The following is a 22,244-nucleotide window of genomic DNA, read 5'->3' as shown; positions in this document are numbered from 1 at the left end:
TCATACGAGAATCTATCTTTTGCATAAAATCTGTAATTCCCCGCATTGCCTGAGCCAGCTCTTGTATGGGATTTTGAACCGGTTCCTCTTGAGGTTTCACTTGATTTGGATTTTGATTGAAGAAACCTGGAGGAGTCGCCGTTTGTCCATTCCTCCAACTAAAGTTTGGATGATTTTTCCAGCCAGGATTGTATGTGTTGGAGTTAGGTCCAGTAAAAGGTCTTTGATAATTATTTACGGCATTAGCTTGTTCATTCAACACTCCTCGAAAGGCAGGTATTGTAGGACAATTTTCAGTTGTGTGAATGTTGCAATCACAGATGCCGCAAACAATTTCATTGACCTTATCCTTCTTTCCTTCCATGGCCTCAACTTTCCTTATGAGCGTAGTCACTTTACACTTGAGATCATCCTCTTCTTTCAAGAGATATAATCCACCTTTCTCCTTTAATTGAGTCGGCCTAGACGTGGTGTTCGCCATTGGGTAATAGTCCCATGATTGTGTTTTTTCAGCGAGACTATCGAGGTAATCCCATACCTCGTCAACATCTTTATTGATGAACTCTCCATTACACATTGTCTCGACCATTTGGCGCATGGAAGATGTCAATCCATCATAGAAAAAATTTGTAATACGCCACGTTTCAAATCCGTGTTGTGGGCATGAACTGACCAAATCTTTGAACCTTTCCCAACATTGGAAGAATGTTTTATCTTCCTTTTGGGCAAAGTTCATGATCGCTTTTCTGAGGGTAATCGTTTTATGATGTAGGAAGAATTTTTTTATGAATTCCCTCTGCATATCGTTCCATGTGCCAATGGATCTAGGACGCAGTGAATGTAACCACGTCTTAGCTTTCTCTTTTAAGGAAAAAGGAAAGAGTTTCAGCCTAATTGTATCCTCAGATACATTAGGAAAACATAATGTAGCTATAATCTCATCGAACTCTTTCAAATGTAAATATGGACTTTCTGATTCAAGTCCATGGAATTTGGGAAGGAGTTGGATAACTCCTGGCTTGATGTCCATTTGTCCCGTGTTTTCAGGAAAAATCATGCATGAGGGCATACTCACTCCCGCCGGTTGTAGATAATCTCGTAAAGTACGAGGCGGGGGTGATTGAGGCACATCGTTCTCATCTTGGGTATCCTCCACCCTGGGTGGAAGTAGAGGAGGTTGGTCTTCAGCCATAACCTCAGTTAACTCAGGGGATTTCGAGCGGTGTCTAGTCCTGCGATGGATAGTCAACCCCTCAACCAATCCTCCTTCAGTCAAGAGACGTCGAGTGTTGTCACGGGCCCACTTGGGCATGAAAACACTCGCAGCCCTCAATTAAAAACCTAATCCTAAGAAAGGAAAAGAAAAGCTAGAAAGAAAGAGAGAGTTGGAAAGAAATTACCAAATTGAAGCCCCTAAGTTAAGGACCTGCAAAATAAAACAAAAATAAGTTAGATTCTAAAAAGGAGAAAAACAATCTTTTAAAAGAAAGATAACAGTAAACTGATTTCTAAAAGAAAGTGGAAACTTCTAAAATAAATTAAGAAAGTCCTAAACTTAAAAAGTAAATTACTACAAGAGAATTGAAAAATAGAAAGTAGGGAAGGAGCTTACTGAATTAGAAATTTCTATCTTAAAGGCCTACAAAATAGGAATGTTAGTTTTTAAACAAAAATTCTAAAAATAAACTAGGAAACAAATTAGATTCTAAGAGAGTTAAAGTTAGAAAGTTATTAGAGAACAAAAATTCTAAAAACAAAAAAAAAATAAAAAAAAATAAAAAAAATTCTAAAAACTTATGTCCAGATCCTATAAAACAGGAAACAAGTTAAGTTCTAAAAATAGAATAAAATAAAATAAAAACTTCTATCCTAAAGTAAGTAAAATCCTAATCCTAACCTAATTCTAAAACTAATTAATTTCAAAGAATCGTATCCCCAGCAACGGCGCTAAAACTTGTTCACTCCCCAAGTATAGGGTTGTGATGTAGTAATAAACTCGGTAAGACCGAGGTCGAATCCACAGGACTGAAACTTGTACGTTATCTGAAAATAAGTAAAACTAGAACTAGACTAAGATGTGATCTAAACCAAATAAAATTTAAGAAATAATTGTGGAATAATTATCTAAAACTTTAAGAAATTCAGAGGAAGGAAACTAGGGATTCAGAGGATCCACTTGTAGCATCAGGAATCATGGAAATCAAACTGAACTTACTTGATCTGGTTTTCAAGAGATGAAAGGTATATGAATTAGAATGGATTCCATCATCCTACCATGCCCAGGAGACAAAGCAAATAACGGGATTAAACTAATTGCCAACCAATCGAAAGTACATGAAAGTTAGGAAGAGTACTATCATCCAACCATGCCCAGGAGACGATGGTGAACAACAGGGCCTCCTGACGTCATAAACATCAAAAGAGAAAAAGAGATATTCAAAGCCATTGCAAACCCATTGTAATTTCAGTCACAACAGACCATTAAAGACTGAGGAAATATTCTTTTAATAATCAACTCAAAACCAAGTTCAGTTCATAAATTTAAATGAAAAGCAGGAAATAGTGTCTCCCATCTCGCTACAGGCTTCAAATCTTAGCCCTAGCTAAGAGGTTTAGCCACACATGGGCATGATGCGGCTAGATTTAAAATAAAAAGAGAAAGAATAGAGGAAGAACCAAATTTCTCTCTTTCAGCTCATGTACTCCACGTCCTCTTCTGCTGCTTCCTCAGATTTGTCTTCTTTCCAACCGCTGCCAGCAAACCAAGCCACGTCCAGCACTCTTTCTTCTTTTCTTCTCTTTTTTTATTTTTTTCTTCCTTTTCTCCTCACGCTGCCAGACGACCCAAACTCTTCCTCTCCTCCTCACGCTGATCCCGTTCAAGCCTCCCAGAATGCCTCCCTCTTCTCTCTCTCTTTTCCTTTTATAACAGCAGCAGGAGAGGGTGGCGGCTGGCTGTTTACGCACGGCAGCTTCCGCAGCGGAGTTGGTTGACGTTCTGCGCAGCTTTCTTTACGCAGCCAAGAGGATGAGCAGAACACGGCCCACTTCAATCGTTTCTTTCCGAAAAAACAACGTCCCTTGGGGTTTTTTTGGATGAGGTACACAATGGATGGTTTGTATTATCCGTCTGACCGAAGACATAGGGCTACAACCGCCCGAATTTCCCAGACGGTCTCGGACGTGCGTAACAGGGGGTGCGCTGGTGCTTGGTGGGGCCCATAATCAGCGTCTGTTAAGAAATCTACTCTGTCCATTAACTTCGTGATGAAATTTCTGGTGGAGGTAGATGGTTTTGGAGTGCTTTTGATATGGCCCAACTGCTGGATCTTACGGCCGTTTAATCTGCTTTTGAACGGTTGGGAACCAATCCTCGCTTGTCTTTTGCAATTATGTCACCTAGGTCTTGGTGATATGGGCTGTAGAATTCTTATGGATGGTCTAGATTGGACCGCCGAATCAAGATGGTGGCCCACTACACCCAACCACAAGCTCTGTTTGCGCGCTGGAAGGACTTTGAATTGGAGAGGGAGACGTCGGTCAGCGTGTGCTGACCGACTCTGAAGAATACAGTGCACGGCTGGTGTACTTATGTACCGTGCACACGTGATGCACATACGGTCCCACGGAGATGTTCGTGAGAAATCCGCTCCGTCCATCCGTATTGTCAGCTCAGTTAACGCGTTGAGACCAATTTTCAAGTACATCTGGATAGCGGCCGGGCCCAAAATCAATGGTTTCATGAGCTGATATGTCTATTGGGCCAATTCCACAGCGATCCAATGGATGAAATTTTACGTGTACGGTTCATTTATGGTCTTCAGGCCACATATGGAGTTTCGAACTGATTGGATGGTGGGAACCTTATGATCTTGCATTCTGGACACTTTTCAGGCCGCTTGAGCTTCAATTCCTCAATTTTCTTGGATCCCTGCAGTGCAAATCTATCGATCTTGGTCTCCTAGGGTCCGTCGCCTGCCTTGGTGACTTCAGACTGTTAAATCCATGCTTTTAGTACCCTTTTCCAGTCCAAGTTTGTGAATACTTTCTGCATCGCAAACATGATTAAATTAGTCCGATAAACAGTACTATGTTTAAAATCAGGCAGTAATCCGAGACCTAGAGGACGACGCTCTCTAACCTCGGTCCAATAGCTAGGAGATTTGCATGGTCTACCATATAGTGCCTCAAAAGGAGCCATGCCGATAGTCACTTGATAACTGTTGTTGTACGCAAACTCGGCAAGGCGCAAATGCTCGTCCCAAACGCCCGCAAAGTCAATCACACAGGCTCTGAGTATATCCTCAAGGATCTGGTTGATCCTTTTGGTTTGCCCATCCGTCTGCAGATGATAAGCGGTGTTGAGATGCAAAGTAGACCCTATCGCCTACTGGAAACTCCTCCAAAACTGAGACATAAATCTAGGGTCTTTGTCAGATACGATCGAAACCGGAATTCCGTGCAGTCTCACTATCTCCTCAATGAATACCTTTACAAGCCAGTCCATAGTCCAGGAAGCACACATTGAAATGAAATGAGCCAACTTCGTCAGACGATCGACGACAATCCAAATGGTGTTGTGACCACGCTGAGTCCTCGGTAAACCCGTGATGAAATCCATCGACAGATGCTCCCACTTCCACACTGGAACGCCCAACGACTGCAAGGGACTAGGGGGTCTGTAGTGATTGGCCTTGACACGCTGGCATGTGTCACACCCGGCCACGAAGCTAGCAATCTGGTATTTTATCCCTGACCAAAAATACTGCTTCCTCATATCTCTGTACATCTTCGTGGAGCCCGGGTGGATGGTAAGTCTCGATCGGTGTGCCTTGGTCATCAAATCACAATGCAACTCTAGCACGTTCGGGACACACATACGGCCTCTGAAGCGCAATCCACCGTCGGAACCAATTTGCCAATCTGAACGCTCCACGGATATTACCTCTGCTCGGTAATCCTGAAGTGACTCGTCCGTCTGCTGAGCCTCGATCACCTTAGCAACCAAAGAGGGTTGAATCGACAAGCTCGAAAGTTGAACCATGGATGACTGCAGACCGAACTCAAAGTCAAACTCTGAAATATCCTCGAGCATTTGCCACTGTCGAACCATCATCTGTGCCACCAAGCCTCGTGGCTGATGGCTGAGCGGGTCCGCCACCACATTTGCCTTACCCAGGTGGTACTAAAGGTTAAAGGCATAATCTTTCAATAGCTCCATCCATCGCCTCTGTCGCATGTTCAACTTGAATTGCGAGAACAAATACTTCAAGCTCTTGTAGTCTGAGAAAAGCTTGAACCTAACCCTGTAAAGATAATGCCTCCATACCTTCAGTGCGAAGACATCTGCTACTAGCTCCAGATCATGGGTGGGGTAATTCAGCTCGTGGACCTTGAGCTAGCGTGAGGCATACGCTACTAGCTTCCCGTGCTGCATTAAGACAACACCCAAGCCAACTTTGAAAGCATCGGTAAACACAACAAAACCATCACTCCCATCAAGAAGAGTGAGGACAGGAACAGACGTGAAGCGGTCCTTCAACTCCATAAATGCCTCCTCACAGGCGTCACTCCAAACAAACTCAGTGCCCTTCCACGTCAATTGGGTCAGTGGTGCTGTAATAAGGGAGAAACCCTCAATAAATCGTCGATAATATCCCACCACACCAACAAAGCTACGGATCTTAGACGCGTTCGTGGGCTAGCCCTACTGACATACTGCATCAACCTTCGAGGGGTCCACAGCGACACCTTCCCTCGTCATCACGTGACTGAGGAACTTCACCTCATCTTGCCAGAACTCGCACTTCTCCAGCTTCGCATACAGCTGGTGGGGGTGGAGAGTCTCAAGCACAATCTACAAGTGCTTTACATGGTCCTCCACGGTCCTCGAATATACAAGAATGTCATCAATAAACACTACCACGAACTGATCGAGGAAGGGCTAGAAGACCTCGTTCATCAGCTGCATGAACACGGCGGGCGCATTGGACAGTCCGAACGACATGACCAAAAACTCAAAGTGACCATAACGCATCCGGAATGCTGTCTTCAGAATGTCCTCCTCTCGGACCCGAATCTGATGGTAACCGGAGCGCAAGTCTATCTTGGAAAAGAACTGAGCACCCTACAACTGGTTGAACAAATCATTCTTGGGAAGTAGGTATCAGTTCTTGATAGTGACTCTATTGCATATCAGACCCAGTTATTGCTTGGATTTATGAACATGGTACCGTTTAATAGCCCATTTTAATCATATTTGTGTTGCAGGGCGTATTTACGAGCCTGGACTGGAAAAAGGTACTGAGAGCATGGATTTAACATTCAGAATGCATCAAGGCAAGGGAAGGACTCCAAGGGACCAAGATCTACGGAATTACACGCCAGGGAGCTGCAAAAATCGAGAAACTGAAACTCAAGCGGCTTGGAAGACGTCCAGAAAGCAAGATTACAGGCTTCCCACCATTCTTTCAACTCAAAACTTCATACATGGACTTAGGACCATAAACAAACCGTACACGTCAAATCTCAGCTCCCGGATCCCAGTGGAAGTGGCTCAATAGACACATCAGCCCCTAAACCGTGATTTAGGGCCCACTTGCTATCTGAATGTGCCTCAACTTCGTTCCCCACGATTAAAAGGATATGAGAAAAGAGATGCACGGAACGGATCTCGCATATACACCCAAGTGGACCCCACCTTCAGTGGCGTGCGCATCCAGCGCACACACACTCGCTATGCACCGGAAGAGTTGGACCGGTCAGCAGGCGCTGACCCGATCCATCTCCTACATAGAAACAGCGCACAACCGCTGTCCGTCCGTTTTTAGCTTGTGGGCCCCACCCATTATTCATGTTGATAATCCAAACCGTCCAAGTGCTTCAAAGGATGGCCAAGACCCTTACCTAGATGATATTTCGAGACCATGTAAGATTTTACAACATCCTACCTGTTAAACGTCAGATGGACGGCGGAGTAAGCAAGATTGTGGGCCACACCTATTTTCTCCAAAAAATACTCCTTCCGAAAAGGTTTTTCGTCCTGAAGCCAGTGGACGAAATGAATTTCTCAAAAGACATCACTGTGGGGCCCACTGACCATCACAGCGTTCAAACGTGCAGGCTCTGTTTCGCAACAGAGCCTGCGGTGGATCGTTGTGGGCCATCCTCTGATGGGTTCGGTTCAATCTGGACCGTCTAGTGGATTCCAAAGAGGCCTGTAACCATCACCTAGGTGGAAAATTTTCAAAAGACAGTTTGAGATCAGTTTAGATTGTTTAAACATCGGACGAACGGCGGCGAGGTAGATCAGACGGGCTGCTCCAAGAGACAGCCAAAACCATCTATTCCCAGTGTTTTTTCAGCAAGCATTCAATAGACGGAGTGGATTTATCAAAGTATAAGCGATGTGGGCTCCACCATCCGAACAGCGCAAGTACGTTGCGCAATCTGTTTACGCAGTCCGGGAAATCCGAAAATTCTGGACAGTTGTGGTCTGAACCATTCATGTGGAGCCCACGCTAGCTGAGACCCCAGCCATGAGGAAATTTCGAAGCCAAGCCTGTACAGTCATCCCGAAAATAATCAAACGCAAGGTGTTTGGAGCGTCTAAACTGCGTAAAACGGAAGCTACGCACACCTCCAGCAGGACTCTCTCCAATCGACTCCAAGGCCTTATAAAAGGAGGAGCGTGTGGAGGAATGAGGGGGAGGAGGTTTTGGGTTGGAACATGAGCAACCGTGGAGGCACCTGGAGAGGCTTTTGGACAGAAGTGTTAGAGTAGCCGTGAGCAAGAAGAGAAAGGAAAAGAAGAGGAACGTGAGAGTGAGATCCGGTTTTGGTTTGTGCTCGGTGGGAGGATTGGAAGCAGCGGCTGGTTTTTTTTATCAGACGTGGCTGGAGAGAGAGAGCAGAGGCAGAGAGAGGACTTGGGGCTGGACGTCATGGAGGCTGAAAACGGGAAGAGTTTGGCAGGGACGTGAAGCGGGTTTTCTCTCTTCTTCCTTCTTGTTCTTTTCTTTCTCTTTTTATTTCTATTTGATTTGTTCAGGCTATTCATGTGTGGCTAAACTTCTTAGCTAGGGCTAAGAGGTGAAGCCTGTAGCGAGATGGGAGAGTCTATTCTATGCATTTAAATTAAATTTCTGAACTTAATTTGATTTAGTTGATTATTATAAGGAATATTTTTATTAGTCTTTAATGGTCTGTTGTGACTGAAATTACAATGGGTTTGCAATGGCTTTGAATATTTCTTTCCCCTTTTTATGTTTATGAAGTCAGGAAGCCCTGTTGTTCATCATTGCTCCATGGGCATGTTAGGATGGCAGTACCCTTCCTGATCTTCATAGATTGTTGATTAGTTGGTAATTAGTTTAATCCTGTTGTTTGCTTTGTCTCCTGGGCATGGTTAGATGATGGAATCCATTCTAATTCATATACTTTTCATTTCTTAAAAACCAGATCAAAGGAAGTCTAGTTAATTTTCATGATTTCTGAAGTAGGCATAAGATCTCTACAAGTGGATCCTCTGAATCCCTAGTTTTCTTCCTCTAAATTCCTTAAAGTTTTACATTAATCTCTCCCCATTATTCATCAATTTACATTTGATCTTGATTGCATCTTAGGCTAGTTCTATTACTACCTAGTTTCAGGAAACGTACAAGTTTCAATCCCTGTGGATTCGACCTCGGTCTTACCGAGTTTATTACTACATCACAACCCTATACTTGGGAAGTAGGTATCAGTTCTTGATAGTGACTCTATTGAGCTTGTGGTAATCCACATAGAGCCTCAATGAGTCATCCTTCTTCTTCACGAACAATAACAGGGCTCCCCATGGCGAACTGCTGGGACGAATAAAACCCAACTCCCGGAGCTCATCCAACTGCTCCTGTAGTTCTTTCTCACAACTCCATTGGTGCCATCAGGTAGGGGGCCTTCGAGATAGGAGAGGTACCGGGCACCAAATCAATCTAAACCTCAATCTACCGATGCAGCGGCAAACCCGGGATCTCCTGGAATACATTCGAGTACTTGCAAACTACTGGCAACTACTCAATACACCCTGTCATGAACTCCTCGACAATACAAGCCAACAAACTGGACAACGGCTCCCCTCTGTGCTCGGCAACGAACTGGAACACTAGCAAGCCGGGAATATGAAACGTGACTGTCCTCGCAGCAAAGTCTAAGATGGTATAATACTTCACAAGCTAGTCCATACCCAAGATAACATCAAACTCCGCCATCGGTCTTACCGAGTTTATTACTACATCACAACCCTATACTTGGGGAGTGAACAAACAACGACGGCTTAAAACAACAGACTTCCCTAGGGGAGTCCAAACGACCAAGGCCTCAGACGTAGACTCCGATGGAATACTGGTCGATCGGTAAAACTACTCGACCATGAAGGAATGTGAAGCACCAGAATCAAACAGAACTGGCAAAGGAATGAGAATATCCTCGACAACTTCGCCGAAGGAAGACTGCGGGTCTTGGCCCTACGCCTGCGGCGTGGAATAAAATCTGCCCTGAACTGGGAAAGGAAGCAATCCTGAAGTCTAGGGATCTTGACTCTGCACCTGCTGTGTAACGATATATACTCGGCCCAAGGACTGGGGAGGTGCATGTCCCATCGGCTGCTGCTGTCTCTACTGCTATTGTGGTCGATGTGGAGGCCTGCCTGGCTACCTCCACTGCTGAGGAGGAGGCCTAGGAGCGAGAGCCTGATTGTAACACCCATGTATCCCGTACCTTCAGTACATGGGTGTTACCCTTTTAACCCACACTAACCTAAAATAGAATGGGTTAACCAAAACTTGAACTTGACATATACAGGATGGGGATTCCGGTCGACATTAAAGCTATCCAGCAGGGTCTCCAAGAGTCAGAACATGCCCTACGATAGTCAGGAAGGTGAGACTATTCGAGCACTCTGAATTAAAGCCATTATAAACAATTTAAAGTGGTACAACACTCTTGTCACCAACACTTGAGAATTGGTTGATGAAAAAACGAACCTTCATCGTAATCAGTACCATATATTAACTGTTAAAAACAAGTATGAGGCCCACCCGACCAACAAATCGCATCTCATGAGCTAATAATGGCCCAAGGGAGTGTGTAACGGCCCACCTAGGACTCACCATCGACCCAAAATGGGCCAGGGTCCCTGTGTAGTGTTCCCCAATGAAAATGGACGGAGTAGATTACGATGATAATGTCAGAGTGGACCCCTACTCGATGCATGTGCACTGAGAGTGTTTGTGCACGGTGTGCACTGAAACCGCTGGCTCAGTCAAACTGGCTTTGACTGAGCATCTCTCGAAAACTTGGAAATGGCGGCTTTCTCCCTGTTTAAACCGACCGTCTTCAAGCCTCTAAGTGGCCCACCTCGATCACTTTCCGAGCCATCCGGTTCGTTCAAACTCCTCGTGGGGACCACATGATCAAAACCGTATAGCGATTTGGTCCCGTGCATAGGGACAAGGAAGATCATCTGGGGCCGTCAGGATCCCTTGTGTGGCTGAGATTCGAGAAGGTGGGCCCATCTGTGGCCACATGGGTGGGCCAAGATCACAAGGACCGAACGATTCCACCCATCCAACCGCGGGAGGGGCGCCTTGTCTTTTGCCAAAAACGACCCAACAGGGCCTGTGAGGGGAGAAGAGAGAGAGAGCCGACCTTTCCCTTTGGGAAGGACGAATCCCAGCTGTTCGCCATAGGAACCATCTCAGCCGTCCCTCGTCTCTCTCTCCCACTATATAAAGGGCCCTGTAGCCCTAGGGATTCGTGCCAAGAGAAAGAGAAAGAGAGAAGGAAAGAAAGTGAAAGACGGTGTGGACTGAGAGGGCCGACTGCCCTGTTGCTGCTTGACGCAACTGAGAAAGAAGAAGGGTGGGCCGTGCCTTCTCCCAGGACTAATATTAGGTAACCACCTATCAGCTATACCCATCTGTAATCAAAAGGAAGGTTCGGTTCAGCCCTTACCATGGCTGTAAACTGGGCTGAACCTCTGTGATAATCCACGAAGGGGAAACGGCCTCGAATCAGACCCTGTTGGAAGCTTAAAAGTAGCTCTCAGGAAGGGTTTTAGATGAGGGTCGAATACAACCCAACAATAGGCATGATTTGGACCAAGACAATGCCGAGTAATGGCTACTTGTTGGGTCGAAACAATGCTAAAGCAGCAGCTCCATTTCAAGTCAGGAGAAGGCCAAACAATGGCTGAACTCTGGACCAGAAACGTGGCAGGAAACAGGCCAAACAGTAGCTCCGTTTCAGTCCACAAATCAGACCAAGCAATGGCCATGATTACGGGGCCATTTGAAGCTTGTCTGAGCTCTCTGTAGAGCTTTGAAACCGGCTCAAGTTCGGGTTGGAGACCAGCCAATCAATGGCGGTGAGTAGGTATGAAGAAACAGTAAGCTTGGTCCCTGTTTTGGACTGAAGGCAGGCCACGCAAACGGCAGTGCCTTGGGGCCGTGATCAGACCCAACGGTGGCCATCTATCAGGCAGAGGACAGGCCTTTCACGAGCTCTGTTTTGAGCTAGGATGACTGGCCAAACGGTGGCCATGGTTCGTGTCAAAGCCGAGCCAATCAATGGCTATATTTCGGCAGTTCCTTGACGGCAAGAATGGCAGCCACCATGTTGTTGGTTGAACGCTGGCATGGGTTGGAAAACAACGGCCACAGAAGGGCCGAAGTTGAGCCAAAAACCAGGCCAGAGGTGACCTCTAACAGCATGGCAGGGAGGCCGCTTTTTCTTCCTCTCTTTTGAACGTTGCAGCTGGTGGGCTATACTGGCAATGGGCCTCACCACAACGTTGGTGGGCTGGCCATGGGCCCTGCACAAATGCAGGTGGGCCGCACCCTGCATCTTCTAGTAGGCCATGCCATCAAGACAGTGGGCCGCATCTGAGATTCCAATCTCAGTGGGCCACACCTGAGGTTCTAGATCTCAGTGGGCCACACCATCAAAACCGGGGGGGTGCCTGTGTTGGGCCATTCCATACGGCAGCAGAGTCCCTGGACTCGTGTATAATTACTATAATAATAAAAAGAAAATGCAATGTGTACGTGGTGGACCCATGTAGGACCCACGTCGGTGTACACATATATTCATATCATATATATATGACCTATGTAGGGCCCACGTGCTTGTGAGACCTATTTAGCTCATGTGTGGAATCTTGACCATCCAAGGTCGGGCCGTGGTCCACCTTGATACAGATCCACTCCGTCCACCTGTTTTGTCAACTGGGTGGGACCCACCCTGCACGTTGTACACATATGGGGTGTGAGGCCTACCATAATAAATGTGTTATATGCCCACCATCCAGGGAATTGACGGAGGGAGGCAGTTTGGCTGGAACACCTCACGCCAACTGACAGTTGCTGGACTCACCAGCAAAGTTCCGTGATGTCCACCAGTTGTCTAACGTCAGAAATTCTGTGGACCCCACCGTGATGCCTATGGTTTATCTAAACCATCCATCCAGTAGGTGAGTTCGTCCTAAGGGCCTGAAAAGAGATGTGGGGCTGGTCTAATGATCAGGCGGGCCACGTCAAAAGATTTCATACATGTTCACTATTTTCACGGTTGCTTGAATGTGGATGGGTGCTGGCCGATCTCCCATATTCGCGTGTAATCATGCACAATGGATCCAAACATTGGGTCATTTGGACCTACTTGCACGAGTCGAACACATCTCAGTAAGGTGGGCCCCGATTGGGCCCAGATTAAATTACAAAATGGACTGCCAGGTTAGACTAGGGTAGGGCTCAGTCCAGGCCTTAATTAATTAGGCCAAGTCTAGGCCATGTATAGGAAGGTTTGCCATCAAAACTATCAACTTATAGATGTAACTTGTATCTTGGAAATTATTTCAGGAAGCCCTTCACTTGGCATTGGACCGGTAATTAGCCACGGGGAACTAAACCAAAGAGCTGCAACCCCTTCAGGTGATGATTTCTTCTTCTTAAGCTTTCCATCCCTAACTAGACTAGAAATAGTAATTTAGCAAATTAATGGTTAGCTAAACAGATGATAAACCGCAACGGAAATAGACTGTGTTCACCCGACCTATCTATTTAATGTATTAACTCTTGTGCTCACTATTGCTTAGTCTCATGATTTCTTTAAGTTGCCTAGTTGAATAAACTGATCATTCATGCTATGTATCCTATGTTAACTCTGATAGTATGTACTGCAAAACAATATATGTATTGTTCTTATTTCCTTTCATATTACTATCTATGTTGCTTTGACACACATATTGTTGAAATCTCTCCATGGGAAGTCCTAGTAAAGGAGAGTCCGTGATTGGGGTGTAACTAGACTAGTTGCGACATAAGTAGGCCCCTAGCATGGAGGTTTTGGTCGTGGTGGTGACCCCCTCACATTGAATTGATTGACTACATGTTGGTGGGTACTACATATAACCTAAGACGGTAGCCTCATGGGCCAGGGATGGTAGTAATGGAATACTATGCCTGAGTCGTCGGCCTACGCTAGGTCACAATCTCCCCGTAGTGACTGTGATCTTATTTAAAAATGGCTGAGTGTAATTGGATTAATAATGGACTAACTATTCATGCATACATCGCATAGACCAGCATCTATTGCTATCGTACGTGATGTGTATGTATTGTTTCGACTGGATGATGTGTCCCGGGTTCAATGATTGTATGGGTGATATACGTATTGTTCCGACTGGATGATGTGTCCCGGGTTCAATGAGGAGCCCACTGTCCGCACGATTGAGCATCCCTGGGGCAAATATTGCATTCCATACATCCATGCACTTAATAAGACTGCATCTACCGTGTTTTGGATTTATCTGTATGTTTTTATGTTATTCCTTGTTTAGGGCGGCGGTGTATAATCTTGAGGAGAGATCACACTGAGTTGGCCACTCATTCATCAATATTCAACTATACAGAGGATACACGGACTGATGGACCTACAGTGGATCCGAAGATGGCTGAAATCGAGGAGGAGCCGTACCAGGAGACATCTACTTATTTTGGATTAAATCAGTAGACTATTTACTTATTATCATTTCAGTTCATCTAGAAATTTGAGATTTTTTATGTGGGCCCCAACTGAGTGGCCTAGAATATTGTTACTACTTGAGTTTTATTTATACTACGCTTGGTTCCGTTAATCGCACTTTGATTGGGTTTGATTGCCCTTTTTCTTATTAGTTAACACCCGGGTTTTCAAGAAATGAGTGGTGTACTCAGGTCTCGAAAACCGGGGAGTTACACTGATGCTGCGCTTGCTACTAATGTTACTGCTACTGAGGAGGATGGGGAGGAGGCAACTGCGATGGCCTCTGCTGCTGTAAGGGAAGAGGGCAATCGTGCCTTCGATGCTCGGTCTGCCCACAACCATAAGATACATTGGTAAACGAACCAGAGGAAGAAGCGGTTGGCTGCGCTGAAGATGAAGCTGTTGTCTGTGCCACATGCTGCCTGAACTCGGATTTGCCTCTCCACCTCTGCTGATGACGATGTCAGAAACTATCGATTGGTGCCCTCCTCTTCCGGTCTCCGCCGGAACTCTGAGCAAGGGTCCTCTGGATCATAGCCCAGTCCTCCTCATAAATCATTGCTCAGTGGAAGACCTGATCGAATGTCGTGAAGCAATGGTCCACTACTCGACTGCGGAGAGCAGGACGCAAGCCGTTTTGGAAACAGCGGGCCTTCCTCTTCTCATCATCGGCAAAGTAAGGAGCGAATCTGGAAAGAGCCAAGAAACGGGCCTCATACTGAGACACCATCATATCTCCCTGGATTAGAGTCTCAAACTGCATACCCCTCTGCTCCTAAACATGCTCGGGGAAGAACTTCTAGGCGAAACGGACCACGAATTCCTCCCAAGTCCAAACAAACTGAGGCCCGGCCATCCTCGACACTAATGACCACTAATGTCGGGCCTCACCTTGTAGAAGGAAGGTAGCTAAGGAAACTCTCTGGTTAGCCAGACACTGCATAGTGTCGAATATCATCTGTATCTTCGTGCGCCACAACTCGGCGATAAAAGGGTCAGGCTCACCCCTGAACCTCGGGGGTTCATGCTGCTAGAACTTACGAAATATCGCGCTCGCACGCAGCAGGTCAGACTGTCCAAGAACCTTGGTGGCAGGCGGGTGGGATTGAAAGACAGCAGTAACGGCCTGCATCATCTGCTAAAACTGCTCAACCCCAATCGAAACCATAGGATGAGCGGGGGCGGCACTCACCTTAGGCGGAGGCAAGGGTGCGACTGAAGGAGCTAGAGCCTCAGAAACTGGAACAATTAGCTCGGGCGGGGGAATAGGCGCCACAGGGGACGAAATCACAACCTCAGGGATAGGATCGAGACTAAGGTCCACGATGGGTGGAGCAGGGTGTGCTCGGGTTGATCAGGTATCACGAGTGCCTCTACCTCTCGCACCTCGACCGTGGGCACCACGGCCATAGGCGTCACGCGTAAGCGACATCGTCTACACAAGAACAAGAGCGACAATGCATAAGATCAGATATTGCAGGCTCAAATGAAAGGAAGGGATCTCGAGACACTACTTGTCCTAAGCTCACAGTAGATATGCACTGTTATCTCAAGTTATTCCAAAGTTACTTACTATGCTCTGATACCAATTCCTGTCACGCCTCAGACTCGGTGACCATATCCATAAGGAACCCGATAACCAATTCCGGCCGCAACAGCCTTTGTAGTGCCCCATTCTCGGCTCCTGTGGCAGAATTCTGATCCTGGGATCCTACAAGGAGGATTTCCATATCACAATCCCAAACCAAATCGAGCATATCCAAGATCATAGCAAGTAAAACTCGAAAATAAATAAGGAACATACTGCAAAATCCACTAAGAATTAAAACCTTACAGATACATGGCTCAAAAAGGAAATACATGATATAGAAAGGAAAGAAGAAAAGATCTGCAATCGATCCATAGCACTCGCTAAACCAATTTGCAGCTTCTCTGCAACGGCGCCGACCTAGAATCATCTACACATATCAATCGTGCATAAGCTTATAAAAAGCTTAGAGGGTAGTGCAAGTGTGTGACAACGGTGTTTAGAAGAATAAAGAGGATATAGGAGGAGCCAATGAATAATACCAACACCTCTAGCCATACCGAGGCTAAGATATGAATGTAATAAGCCATACCAAGGCTATGTAATGCTATACATGAGCACTAGGTGTCATACCAAGGCGATGCAATGTAAGGCTTATACAATCGATGCAATGCAATGCGAAGTAATGCCAGTCCTTGTGTCTAATCCACATATTAATTACAATTCCATCATAAGGAATCTACCGGGGTCAAGTACACTGCAGGATGACTGTCGCTCTGCAAGACCTGCACAGCCAAACGAGCGTAGGAGACGTCAGTACTCACATATGGACAGCCAATCACCAGTGAGGCTCGACAGTAGCAGACCCATTTCACGAGCTGGTCAAACTCAGCCTAACTATGCCTCCTCACTTAGGCGAGTAAGGCCAAACTCTATCTCAACCGACCTTGCAACAGTGGGAGTCACAGCCTAATGATATAAGGCCCTCGAGCGCTCATGTTTTCCACTCGGTCTCATCGTTAAGGTGTCTCCTCAATACCATGAAAGTTTAGGGGCTTTCACCTAGGGACAACTCCTAGTAAGGGCCCAATAGCCTGGGGTAGCCCACAAGACTAAGATAAACAATGACATGGGCCTAAATGGTAAGAATAGGCCTAACAAGGGTCTATGGTGGGCTTTCAACCACCCATAGATGCAATTAGGCCTAAGATGAGCCCATAAGGGTACACAAATGTGGACATTCATCCACCATTTCGCCCAAGGAGGTGACCCAATAACAATCTACCAAGAAACAAGGCTGGTGGGCCAAGCACAATCATAAACAAGAAATGGGCAACTATATGTATACTACTTACATCACATGTTGGGCCCCAATAAAGTGGCCCAAGGCCTATATACATTTCATGGGTCCAAAGGGGTAATACATGGCCCAAAAACATGCCACAATATGGGTTCAAAAAGGAGGTTATGGCCCAAGGATAATACCACCAAAACCCATGCATTATGTTGGACTTAGTGGGTAGCCTGCAAAAATCATGTCCAAGTTGGGCCTAAATGGGTCTTACACATTAGCCCAAAAACTGGTTAATTAAATGGGCAACCAACGGCCCAACTACCTCTACATTCCAACCCACTAGTCCAGCATAATACAATGGTGGAAACAGCCCATGAATCTATTGGACCTAACTAGGACATTCCAGCCCATTTGGGCCTGCAAGATGTCCTAAAAATCTAGCCTACCAAGGCCTTCAAAATCAATATATATATATATATATATATGGGCCTCACAAGGCACTAATTAAGCCCAAAAATTAGAGGTTAATATGCATAGTGTGTAAACAAAACAATCCTCATCCCGGTGGGCCCCTCAACCCCCAAAACAATCATCTTTATCTAGAAATTTCTGGGTACTTGCTGAAATTTCAGCCCACTCGCTTCTTGGGCTTACTGGAGCCTAAAAATTGGTAAACATGAGGTGAATATAATTCTCAGAGTGGCTAGCAATGTGTATAGGGGGCCTCACCAAATGAAGGGTGGATGAGCAACACATAAATCAAGTGGGCCTTGCTACAGGACTGAAAGTCCAACAGCAACCCAATGCAGTGGGCGTCCCAACTAGGTGGGTGGTCCATGAGCCTGGACAACTGCCCAAAATCAAGCCCAAGGTGGGCCCCACCATGGATGTCCCACTAGGGGTGGGCCCCATCCAAGTGGACCACACCAAATGGGTGAAAGGATGGATGAAACACTACATCATGGTGGCCTCATGGAGGGTGGGACGGCCAGCCCATGCTGGACGTCAACCACCATGGGACGTCCAGCATGGCTGTTGGTCAGCCATGTTTCCCCCAAATTCAGGTGGTCCACATGACCCCCAATCATGTATGATGGGTCCTAGCAAGGTGGGCTATAGTGGGGAGAAATTTTGAGGCCAATAGACACGCCAATTAATTTATATAATTTATGGACAGCAAGGTATATCTAAAAAAATCTGCTGCTGTAAAAATGTTATTATCCCCAACTTTGGCACCTAATGGGGTGGGTCTAGGCCTGCCAAATCAAAAGGGAAATGGGTGGATTTGATGCTCCCATGTATGGACAGCAAGTGGGGTCCACTGGAGTAGCCAACTTTCCCAAAAATCAAGGTGCAATAGGTCCATTTTCTGCATGCAGGACTGCTGGACAGTCCAGAAAATTCTGGACAGTCCAGCCCTCTTGGGCCCACTCCATGGGTCTCAAATCAGGGATAGGTGGTGTGGGCTTCATCCTACATCAAGGTGGGGTCCACACCTCAGAAAACCCCAAAAGAAATCAGGGAGAAAAGCCTTGCAAACAGGCCTAAAACAATGCCTAAAATCATACATCCAATGGGTCTGAAATTTGGACAACAACATATGTTGTCCATTTTCAGCCCACAGAAAAATATCTAAGGGGATTAATGCTCAAATAATACAAGTGGGGTCCACCTAGATGGAACACAAAAATCCAAACCCATTCCCAATCAAAGATCTCTAAGAAAATCATGCATTTGGGGTCATCCAACCCATGCATGCAACATGCATAGGGACGTCCAACCTAATGGGGTTGGACGTCCCAAAAATCTGAGGGTCTGGGACGTTTGTGGCACATCAGTGGGCCACCAATCATTAGGAGAAAAATAGAGGAAAGAAATAGAGAGAAAGAGAGAGAGATCAATGGCCATAGGGGAGGATTCTGGTACTATGAATCCTTCACCATTACAATCACACATACATCCTTCATAGATCATGCATGCATGTGATCTTACAATCTAACAAAGTTACTGATACTATCCCAAACATGCATGCTATGGTCTAGATGAACAAATAAGATCCTAAATTAAAGAAATCCATCATGGTGGGTCCATGGAGAATGGCCCACCATGGAAACATGTATGCATGAAATAGGCCTTTGGCCTCTCATCATGGAGTGATGTAGGACCTCCACCATTGATTAGTGGGTTTTATATACTACCAAATATTCTAGAAAAGAAATGCAAGAAGAAAAGAAGGAAGAAACTCCATATACATCACCCACCTCTTGGATCTTCAAACTTCTACAAACACTATGCTCCTCAACCTTCAAGGATCAAAGATCAATGGTCAAGATGGTGTTTCAAGGGTGAGATGGAGGGGAAATGAGGGAGAAAATGGGCTAAAAAATGGTGAAAATTGTGGGATGTTCCAACCTCTTGCAATGGGAAAGAGAGGAATGAAATGAAAGAGAAAGAAGAGAGGAGAATTGTAGAGAAGAAATGATGGAAGTGTAAGGAAATGATGGGTTGTAAGGCTTAGGGAAGAAAAAGGCCATGATGGCTTTTTGGGATAGAGAGTGTAATAATGGTTTGCTAGGGAAGAAATCCATAATTGTTAGACTAAGCCCTAGGGTCTAGGATTATAGGGTAGGTAGGCTAGATAGCCTTCATGGAAGAATGTGCAATAGGGTGGGCCACCTTGGGGAATGTGCACACCACCCTAGGTGGGCCCTACAATTATATTAAATGGTCCATCATGGTGCATACCCCATATCTCATGATCTAGAACTCGGATGAATGCACGAGACGCGACGTTGGAACCGTGGAGACGATGCGGTCACAATGGCATAGGTCTCGGGTCGAAGCGGATCTAGTCTATATAACCAAACTCAAGGGGCATCACAAATGAAATCTATAGGTCACGGGTTGCTGGGATTCGACCAGTAGGACTGCGAGACCTAAAGAAACGAAATGCATACACACACACACACACTCGGTTATGGTCTCACATGAACACTTATAGATATATAGTGTGCACTATAATTTGTCCATTTGGGTTGTCCTTGGGACGATCTAATCCATAGATCGTGATTCGGGGCTATCTATACTGTTGAATCAGAGGGGTGAATAGACCCATCTGCTCCAATAGTAAATAGGCGGACCGCTGGATCTGGAGCGTTAATCTTTGGCTTCGTGAGGGTTCCATATTGTGTAGACCGTTAGATCTTGAGGGCTCACGCTTCCACATTTTCCAACAGGATGCTTGCTGAAAGTGTTCTGCTCAATTTTATGCAGCTTGTTTCCGACATGGGGATAGAGAAGTTGTTGTTGCCAGCAGCTCCTAAGCTACTACAAACGTGGATTTCTTCCTTTGGGTTTGTTGTGATGACGACTTCGGACAGATTTGAACTCTTGGCGTATCCCTTCTTAGAATTTACTGATACCTTAATGTGCCAGAAGCTACTGATGACATCTACAACAAAAGCTTCAGAATTAAGAGGTATCTATAGGTGCCATCTCCATGCAAGAACTTGATAGCGAGTATCATCATTTCTTTTATTTTCACTATTTCTAATGATCATGGCCCAATCTTGCAGAGAGTAAGGAAGATGTCAACAATCGTTTTTGCCGAAGTAATGTAAAAATAAATAGCCACCGATACAGCAATTCTTCTAACGTAATCTAGACAATGAGGTTCATTAACACACTGCCATCTAAGTCTATATGGTTGGAAGATTTTGGTAGTGAAGCCAGTAATGGCAAAGAGTGTTGGCAAGCGCAGAAGGTGAGCCCTCAAGATCTGACGGTCTACACGAGTTTTGAAACCCTCACAAAGCAGAAGATTGACGCTCCAACGACCCGCCTATCTACTACTGGAGCAGATGGATCTATTCACACCTCTGATCCTACGGTATAAGTGGCCCCGGATCACGATCTATGGATTAGATCGTCCCAAGGACAAGCTAAAATGGACAAATTATAATGCACGCTATATCTCTCTCTGTATACTCTCAGTATTTCTTATATGTTATTTTACGAGAGAGTCTCATCCTTTTATAGGAAAGAATGAGAGATTGGATGAGACCAGATAATCCGGTCTTATCCCTATCTCCCATCTAAAATCAAATTCAAAGATGAATTTGAAATCTTAATAGAAAGGAAAAGGAGAGAAAAGGCTTAAACATATGGGACCCACCCACTAGTGATTGCTCATTAGTAGGCCCCATTGGCCTACATCCAACATCTCCAACTCAATCACATTGTGGGATAGGCACAAAAATTTGTTCATCTAACTTGCCTAATAACAATCAAAGACGAAACATCGCGATCAAAAGAATCAGAGGCATGGGACCAGTTGGATCATCGTAATCTTCTCACAGGTGTTTAAGTACTAAGTGACCACCTAACTAGTACTCAATAACCTAAGCTTTGCAATGCATGTCCTAGTTTGCATGACCACACCGGATGGAGTAAACTCCCGATCTGGAGCACTCGGCCAACATACGCACTTATCCAACTTATCGAAATATTCTGAAAACTTGATTTTTCATAAACTTCGACTAAAACCAATTTAAAGCAATACTTATATATATATATATATATATATATATATACACTTTTTAAGAAAAATATTATTTGTAAAAGTCTAATAAAAACAACTCGATACTGCCGGTGGATAAGTCTTCAAGTGTGTATTTATAGTTCTAGAAACTTGGTGTAGCTGTCATGGGATCTTCCCCATGCAGATGTGTAATTTTGAATTAATCAAGCCGCTTTCCTAGTGTAACTGAGTCTGGTCAATCAAGGACCTTTCGTCATAGTACACTAAAGTAGCGGCACTCAATCTCATCCTCATATATACAAGAGGAGGGTAGCTAAGGACACAAAGAGTCACCTACGTGACTGACTACTCGCACATTGCAATGATTGGATTGAATCAAAGCAATCTATAGGTAAAAAGTCTCAGCACGTGGCTACAATCCACGTTGTAAAGTAGACAATACTAGGTGAATGTCAGGTCTACAATATGTAGGTCATTCTACATGAGGTACGACTCATCTCATAACCTCATAACTTGGCTTTAAATTCAGGCCATAACATTGATCGCATGAAAAAAGAATGGTGCGATTATATTATTCGAATTTATAAGTCTCATCTTCAATCTTAAAATATTGTAGGCGGATACGACTCACTCATATCCTCATCCTTTATTATTTAAAATAAAGAGAAGTTCATACTTCACTGTATAAACATTGCCCCAAATGTACCTCTCTTGTACATTCAAGGTTGGTCAACCCATGCGAGTGGGTGACTGGCCTGCTGACAAAAATAGATATCCTACATGATTTCAAGGTAAATGCTGTTGATCTACTTGCCTAGTTT

General features: G+C 45.1%; 1 non-coding gene across 1 annotated transcript; it reads left to right on the top strand.

Annotated features, from left to right (window-relative positions):
• The first annotated feature begins 647 nt into the window (after positions 1–647).
• LOC131229968 (small nucleolar RNA R71) lies at positions 648–754 on the top strand. Its single transcript, XR_009163700.1, has one exon. It is a non-coding gene; the product is annotated as a small nucleolar RNA R71 (small nucleolar RNA).
• The last annotated feature ends 21,490 nt before the right edge of the window (positions 755–22,244 follow it).

This window comes from Magnolia sinica, chromosome 16, assembly GCF_029962835.1.
Source record: "Magnolia sinica isolate HGM2019 chromosome 16, MsV1, whole genome shotgun sequence".
Lineage (NCBI taxonomy): Eukaryota > Viridiplantae > Streptophyta > Magnoliopsida > Magnoliales > Magnoliaceae > Magnolia > Magnolia sinica.
This window is presented reverse-complemented; position numbering and strand designations above follow the sequence as displayed.